General features: G+C 37.7%; 1 protein-coding gene across 4 annotated transcripts in view; it reads right to left on the bottom strand.

Moving 5' to 3' along the window:
• Positions 1 to 222: 222 nt before the first annotated feature.
• The window catches only part of METTL15 (methyltransferase like 15), a 328227-nt gene continuing 319727 nt past the window's right edge, over positions 223 to 8722 (bottom strand). For 3 of the 4 annotated variants that reach the window (XR_007404468.1, XR_007404471.1, XR_007404469.1), the window contains 3 exons: positions 6175 to 6219; positions 5134 to 5205; positions 223 to 3425 (listed from right to left, as the gene is read on the bottom strand). The gene's annotated coding sequence lies outside the window, so the exon portion shown is untranslated. The remainder of the gene's footprint in view (positions 3426 to 5133; positions 5206 to 6174; positions 6220 to 8722) is intronic. The other variant, XR_007404470.1, reaches the window with a different exon arrangement.

Here is an 8722-nt window from a genome sequence, read left to right as displayed (position 1 = left end):
ACATAAGACTTACTTTCTCCATACTTACCCATGTTCAGTCCATATACACAAAACTTTAAAATGACGTTTTGTCCACCAGAGGGCACTCATATTGTTCCAAGTATAGAGCTAACAATTATGACGATTTAAAGAGAAATCTTAGAGTCAGAGAAATGAAATAACCTCCCCCCCCCCCCCAGGACTACTGAAGTCTTCAATAAATGCCAAACAGAAGAATAAAAGTAAATTTTGAGATTCCATTTTATTGTCTCTTCTTCTGCCCCATCCTTGTAGTAGGGGGCAGGAGACACAACACACAACACAAATTATTTTCAAGTATATTCATTAATTCACAAAAAGGGGGGGAAAGAAATAAGAAGAAGAGCTCAGGGTTAAAGTCTGTGTTCCACATTTTCAAAATGTCAGCTTTGGAAGAGAGTATATATTTTTTTTAAATGTGGGAGTGCTGGAAATGTGAAGGAATATCAAGAGCTTGGCTTTCATAATCTTACATCCTTGGTGCTTTGAGATGGTACGTCTCGAGTTGCTTTCCATCCTGGAGCTGATGAGCTGCATGCTTCAGATGAAAGGGCTCCGGCTCTTGTCTTGGAACTTTACACTTCTCAGGCACTAGAAAAACCAGAGGCTGCCACAAGACTGTGGTCTAGTGTGTTGACAGCCTCAGCCACAAGTTATTCTAAGTTCTCACAAAAGCAAAATAAACTTGTGATTTCTGAGATACGTTGTGTAACTCATTAGCGGTTTCAACTAAGTGCTGTTTATTGATCTTAAAGTCTCTCTCTCTCCTCAATGAAAGTAGACTTTCACCTATGTCTCCATCTTTCCCAAACATTCCAGCATTCTGAGTCCACTAGTCAGACCCCAGTAATTATTCAATTTAAGCCACTAGATCTGAGGCAAGTATTCCACCTCATCCCAGTTCCGTTACCATGTCAAACATTGGCTTCCATTTTTGTTTCTGTACAGGGGCATTTTTATGCAAACCTTTCAAAATTAGGCCAATAAAAAGATCCATTAAGTTATCTCTGCTTCAGAATTGCTTACCAATGAAAAGTCTCAATTTCTTTTCAATTTTAAAAAGTTCTCAGTTAAGCCAGCTTAGAATGATCTAAAGAGCTAGTTATTTAGTATATATACAGTAAAATCACATTCCAGAAATATATCACCAAAGTAAGAAAAAACAAATTAAGTTTTTCTGTCCATTGATGGCAAAGTTATTATCAGAGAATTGCTAAGTGAACATTCGTGAGCTTAACCTTCATAGCATTGACCCAGAGTTGCCAGGTACTGCAAAGCTTTGAAAAAATTAGCCCTTTGGTTCTGCCAAGACTGAAAGCAAAATTGGCCCACCTTCCTCAGTTCACATCTGGGTTCAGTTTGTTCTCAGTTAGAAGAGCTTAACCCATCTCGCCGACTTGGTCTCAATTCAGATGGGAAAGTAACAATGTTATATGAAAGGAGCAGAAATAAGTGAATATCCATTTAAGTCCTCCCTTGAGGGGAAAAGGTAGTTTATTATGTTTGGATAGTCCTTATATAATTGCCTGGTATTAGGGAATCAGACAGTTTGTTGTTAAATGGTGCCCATTGGGCTTAGATGGTCCATTTTTGAAGTATGCAGTTTACTGGTCACAAGTCTTCAAAAATAATGTACGTTATTACAAAGGCTTTCAATTGAGTAGGATTAAGCTGAAGAGAATTGACTCTCTTTCCAATACATGAGATTAGGTACAGAAAGAATTCCGTAATTCAGGTTTAATATGAGAAATACAGCAGATATGAAACTTATTTTATCAAATAAGTATAGAGAATGGTTACTTGTAGCAAGATTAAGAAAAATGTAAAAGGGCCATGATTTACACTGAATTGTTTTGTTTTGTGTTGTTGTATTTTTGCTATTTTTTCTCATAAAGGTGGCAGGTGGCAATTACTTTGACAATATGAATTTTTGTGGGTATATCAACTTCAAGATTGGAAAGATTTATTGAAGACAAAGAGTTGTCATAAGACACAGTGTAACTTCACTGACTAGGTTAAAAAAAAAGTTGAGTAGGCATCCATTTATTAAATAATAATAATGATAATAAGAAAACAGTACCACATATCATATCCATATCCACTGCCTTTTTTTATCCTTCCAGTGACCTAGTTAGCATCTTATCCATCTGTCAGATATCAGGGCAATTATCAATTCCTTGGGGAGACCTTCAAACACTCTGATTAGATCAAATACACTCCTCTCCTGCCCCCTCTCCAGTCCCATGATAAGCTTTCAAATTACCATGCCTCTCGCCTCACAGGAGTTAGCAAAATTGCAACTTTATATTTATTTGTGTATTTCTCTGACAAATGTTAATTTTCCCACTAAAATGTAAGCTCCAAAAATAGACTGTGGCTAGTTTTGTTCTCCACTGAGTCACCAACATCTAATACAGTCCTCAGTGCCTACTTGTTTATTTCTTGAATTATGAACGAATGACCAGGTCAGGCAACCATGAGATTGATGTCATATTACAAAGTAGTTAGTAGACTCAGAAAATCCAGTTAGCTAACTCAAGACAACATGGCCACTTGGTAACTAAGTGGGATTTAACTTCTCATCCCACTTTCTTTGCCCAATATATCTTCTCAGAAAAAAACTATAAACCAAAGCATAATTGCTTCAAATCAATTCAACAAAATGTGCAAACTAACCAAATATGTTTTTCCAACCAGGGTAGTAAAATAAATCAAGTGTTCTCTGCTACTTTCATGACCATCAGCAATATTCCAGGCAAGTGATTATTTGCAAAACAAGGTTAAACATTATTCAACCAAATAAAAATATATCTTCTGAAGATATTTATTTTTTAAAAGAGAGGAGAAAAGAATTGTATTTCACAAAGAAAGTCTGCATCTGCTTTAACTAGGTATAAAAGCAGGTACTTCCTGAAAATAGGCAGATCAGTTAAAGAAAAACAAAGGCCTTATTCTCTTTGCCACTCTTTAACAGTAACATACACATTAGTTTTCATCACTGATTATCTAACAGAGGAGGAAAATCATGACTTAGAAAGAATTAAATTGCATGAAGCCTAGGCCAGAGTTTATATTAGTTTGTTAGTTTGCTTGGGCTTTCATAACAAATAATACAGATTGGGGGGCTTAAATGGGCATTTATTTTCTTACAATTCTGAAGGATAGAAGTCCAAGATTAAGGTATCAGCAGGGCTTGTTTCCTCTTAACCTTTCCACTTGGCTTGCAGATGGCTGTCTTCTCCCTGTGTCTTCACATGTTTTTCAGCTCTGAGTGTCAGTGTCAAAGACAGAGAACCTCGAATATAGCAAAAGCAGCTCATCACATGTCAAGGAGGCTCAATGAGATTAACAGCTGACTCCTCATCAAAGTTATGAAAGCCAGTAGGCAGTGGGATGACATATTGAAACTACGAAAAGAAAAATTAAAAGAATTATAAGGAAATGTGAAGAGCAACTGTATGCCAAGAAAATCAGACAACCTAGATGAAATGGAAAAACTCCTAAAAAGACCCAGGCTACCAAAATTCTCCCCATAATCTCTAAGCCCTTTATGTTCTTATCCTACCTAAGAGGCTCATCTATCATTATGTCCCCCTTAATTTACTGTATCTCAATTTCTCTGGCTCTCATTCAGTTCCTGGCATCAGGGAATATACAATGTTCTACAATTTTCACTTGTTGATTGTTGCCTTTTATCTTTGAGTACCCACTTAAATGCTATTTCCACAAAGAGACTTGTGCCCCTTATAATAATAAGTAACTACTCATTAAAATAATACTAACTGCTTTACTAAAGAAAATTTCTTTCACAGTATCTGTTCCTCAAATATTTGGCAGGCTTCTAATCTATTTTCCATTCAGTTACATGTTCCAGTAACCATATCCAAAGTTCTTACCTAGATAAAATTCTCAAGGCTGGTTTAGGTTTTTGCTTCCAAGTTTCCAGGGCAATCAGTCTCAAATTAATAGCAGATATCTTGAGGCCAGCTGGAATCAAAGACTTGGGTGGGAAGGTCACATGTCCTTAATCTGTTCTTTACTCCAAGGCTCTGTGTAAATTAGCCACTGTCATTCAAAACCTCTTTAGATCTCATCTGTTATCATTTGAGGTCTCTCTCTAAAAGCAGGATTTTTTAGAGAATTCAAAATTTGAGATTTTCAATATTTCCTTATTTTCTGAAAACTGTCCAGTTTTTTTTTTCTGGAATTATCTTTATTTTTCTAATAACATCTTGGTGAAAGATGGAAGCAAAAGCCAATTTACATGATCATTCTGAATCTTTCTAACTCCATATCCTAGAACAGAGTTTCTCAGCTTCAGCATCATTGATATTTTACATCAGATAATGATTTTATTGGAGTGATCTATTCTATACATTATTAGATATTTATCAGCATCCCTTGGCTTCTACCCATTACATACAAGTAACACCACCGACATCTCCAACTATGACAAACAAAAATGTCTAGAGACATTTTTGGGGTGCAAAATCATCCTTGATTGAGAACTGAAACTACAGGCTCATTAGGTCCAGCTTCTATCTTCAAATTATCAGAAGCAATGCTTTTACCAAGTTTTGTTCAAATTTATAACACGGGTCTCCATTTTTCCAACCTCTTAGAGTTTTCTGACTCCTAAGAGGTCAATGTCACCTATTTTAAATATTTGTCATAGATAGCACTGCACTTCAAGTTTCAGAATTAGTTTCCATATTAGTTACAGTAATTCTAGCTTAGAATAAACAAATACCAACATTACTGTGGCCAAGCCCAATATAAATTCATTTCTTACATGTAGCAGTTCAATTCTGGCATTTGGTGGAAACCCAAGCTGCTTCCAATGTGTGGTTCTGCTGTTTTCAACACATAGCTTTCAGAGTCACTATACTCATGTGTTTCAAGCCATAAGGAAAAGGTTATGGAGCATTATATAAATGGGATTTTATGGACTAGTTTGGGATATAAGGAAATAGGTTTGATTATCAGCTTCCAGTGTCTGCTGGTTTTACTAATTCTTGTGTTATCCTGCCATGTACCCTGTACTTTTTCTCCATGCTATTTATTACATCTATAAAGTAATTATTTGAACAACTATTGGTTTATTATCCATTTTACCTCAAGGGCAGTATACTCCATAAAGACCAGAACTACATCCATCTTGTTCAAGGCTTGTTCAGTTCCCAAAATCTAGAAGAATTTTTGGCATTTAGTACTTTCTTAATAAAGCTTTGTTAAGTAGATGAATAAAAGAATGAATAAATGAGTAAATGACACATATGATCCTTGATTTGGATTTGGCCTAGTAAATCTTTACAATACCACATTATTCCTTGCCAGACATAGATCCCAGGCATTGGTCAATAAGAGATAATGACTGGTTGACCTAGCAGAACAGGGGAACATCCTAAGGATGGAGGGTGAGGATGAGGATGGAAGCAAGTAAAAATTAGAATTCAGTGCAGTAGCTTAGAGCTTTCTCTCCTGAATCCATTACCTCATGCTTACTCTGCTTAATTAGAGTATTTCAGCTAGTGAGGAGAAAAGGGGTTATGTCGTCTTCAGAGCCTAGCTCTGACTAATTGTATTGGTTCCTGGGGCACCTTCTGCCTACTTGTGATAGTTAATTTTATGTGTCAACTTGGCTGGGCCACGGTGCCTAGATATGTGATCACATATGATTCTGAAGCGTTCCATGATGGCGTTTGGGATGAAATTAACATTTAAATTGATGGACTTTATGGTGAGCAGAACACTCTCCATAAGGTGGGTGGGCTTCATCCAATCAGATGAAGACCTGAGTAAAACCGAAGACTGACTGCTCCTGAGAAAGAAAGAATTCTCTTCTTTGGGTCTTTAGCCCGCCAGCACAGCCTGCATATTTTGGACTGATCAGCATCAATAAGCATGTGAGCAAATTCCTTTTTTTTTTTCTTTTTTTTTTTTTTGAGCAAATTCCTTAAGAGAAATCTTTCTTGATATAGAGATAGAGACAGATATAGATAGACACAGAGATAGATAGATAGATAGGATAGATATGCAGATAGAGAATAGATATAGGAGTAGGTTATGTTTTTCTGGCGAGCCCTAATACGCTGCTCATGTACATATATTGATTCCAGACTTCACTCAAGGTAACAGGATCACCCCTGTACTTACATGAATAGCTTCTTCCGAGGAGTTTGCATGGAGCTGTATTCATGTCTGAAGGAAAAAGAGGTCTTTAAATCTATAGGAATTAGATTCCCCTTATACATTCCCATATTTATTTATTTCACTTGATTTTAAGCCTCTTGAGGGCAAATGCTGTGTCATTTCCATCTCTTTATCCCTTGTATTCAACCCACAATAAAAGATTTTTTTCAGTATGTTAATTAAAGAAATGAGTAAATAAATGAATGGTTCAATACTTATCTGCTAAAATATAGGGTTTCATCACAAACCATTCCTCTTATCTAGTTCAAAGCAAGGGAAATCCTGGTGTGACAAGCTCCACTCCTCCCAACAAGCTCCACTCCCCCCATATCACCTTCTACTTCTGATTACTTTCAGTATAGTGTGGTTGTGGAGAAGTCTATGAATATGTGTCCTTAGAGGAAAATTCAGCCAGTCAAAAATATAGGACTTACACTTAATTTTCCTCCTGTAGTAACACTGTGGAGAGTCAAATGGTAAATACCACATAGAATTTACCAGCATGAGCTGACCTGAGTTTAACTTTTGGCTCTGTCATTTATTAATCATATGACCATTCAGGCCTCAACTTCCTCATCTGTAAAATAGGGATAATAATAATATCTACATTATAATGTTGTTAGCGTGGATTAAATGAGATCAAGCATATAAAGCATTGATCAAAATACCTGGCCACAGCAGGAGTTCAACAAACATGAACAGCTGGAAAGGTGCCAAGGTCAAAGGCAGGACATTAGTCCAAACAGTCTTTAATCAAAAGATAAACTAGTAATAAAAACGGCACTGTAATGGCAAATCAGAAGAAACTGAGGAAGCTGAGGAATCTGAAAAATTGGGGTCGGAGTGAAGCAGGCGAGTGGAAGATGGCATAAATGAAATCTGAAAACAGTACTTTTGTCTGCGGGACCTGAAACTTATCTCTAGGGTGACTTTATTTGAGCAAACCTGTTTATCTAAAGAGACCAGAGCTAGATAGTGATGGTATCGCAAACCCTTACAAGAGGTAACTGGGACGGCTGGGTTCAGAGAAATTATGTGTTAATGTGAATTCCAAAGCCTACACATCGCCAGAAAGGAGCTTTCTCCTGTGTATAGTAAGATGCAGAGCTTCCTTGCCTTGCATATTCTCAGTGTCTTATCGAACTATTAATGACACAACTTTCATTTTACGGACTCATTATTACACACCTGTCGGTCAGGGTCCCACCAGGAAACAGACGACATATTCAAACTGGGAACATTAAAGCAAGTTTAATAAAAGATTCTTGGTGATTCCGTGCTCAGTGTGGAGTTTGAGATTCTCTCCCTCTCTCGCCACTCCTTCCACTTATGCTCTTACTCTCTTTCTAAAATAAATCTTTAAAAAAAAAAAAAAAAAAAGCATTCTTGCCTGCATTGTAGCAACCATGGAGCATACAGAAAACCCACATGGTCTAGTGCACGACCCCAAAGTAATTGACAGAGGATCATCATCACAACGTCCAGGGCTGAAGACGAGACAAGATGAGACAGCCAAATGGGGAACCCGGAGAGACAGAGAGGAGGGTGGAAGATAACCCACAAAGCTATAATCTTCACTTGAGAGAAACACCTGGTCTGGGGATGTTAAGGAAACTGGAGTGAGAACAGCAGAGTAATGACCTCACTCTACTCTTTGTCTCTCACTAGTGGCCCATCCAAACCCAACCAAGAAGCCAGAGGACAAGAGAGCCCAAGATCATCTCTGAGGTTCGGAGAAGGATGGAAAAGGGTAGAGAGCCCATCTGGCAGGGCCACAGATAGCCGGCACATCGCCCCATCTTCTAGCCCTCTGGCACTGCTCCAAAAGAAACTAACTTCATACGGCTGCTCCAAGACAAAGCCAACAGTCTTCTTCAATAGCTTGATCTGCCTCACGAACCTGTACACCCAACCCTTTCCTGTCAGGATGAAATCCTTTTGCATCTGGTACAGTGCTGCTTAGGCCTTCCTTTTCCCAACTAGAGTACAAGTGGGTCCATGCGCCCAGGCCTTGGGATAGGCATTGACATGTCAGCATTGGCTGGACACGTCTATGCCAAGACCTCCATGTTACAATAAAATATGTTGAGATGTACGTGGCACTGAGCAGTGACTGATTACAGCGGAATCTTCCTTTGATGAGTTAGGCACATCAAGAATCTGCAGGGCCTCAGGTCAGGATTATGAATGTCAATAGTCATTGCATAAAACTATATAAAATATCGTTCTGGTTTTATTTTATGGGGCTGGTTATTTGCATCCTGGATAAATAACACTTCGCTGCATGTTCCATGTTAACAGCATCTGACATTAAAAAAAAAAAAAAAAAGTTTTTTGATGGTTTTGTAAACCAGCCTTGCAATTCCTAGTTCTCAATACTGGCCAGAACCCAAAATGGAAATTGAGAACAAAGAAAAGAAACTGTTTTTATAAGTCAGAAGGCGGCAGCATCACAAGTCATGAGAGAAGTTGGAAAACATTTTCAGACTGGTTTTACAACTCCTGTTAGCCT

The sequence above is a fragment of the Canis lupus genome, chromosome 21 (assembly GCF_003254725.2).
Source record: "Canis lupus dingo isolate Sandy chromosome 21, ASM325472v2, whole genome shotgun sequence".
Taxonomy (NCBI): Eukaryota; Metazoa; Chordata; class Mammalia; order Carnivora; family Canidae; genus Canis; species Canis lupus.
This window is presented reverse-complemented; position numbering and strand designations above follow the sequence as displayed.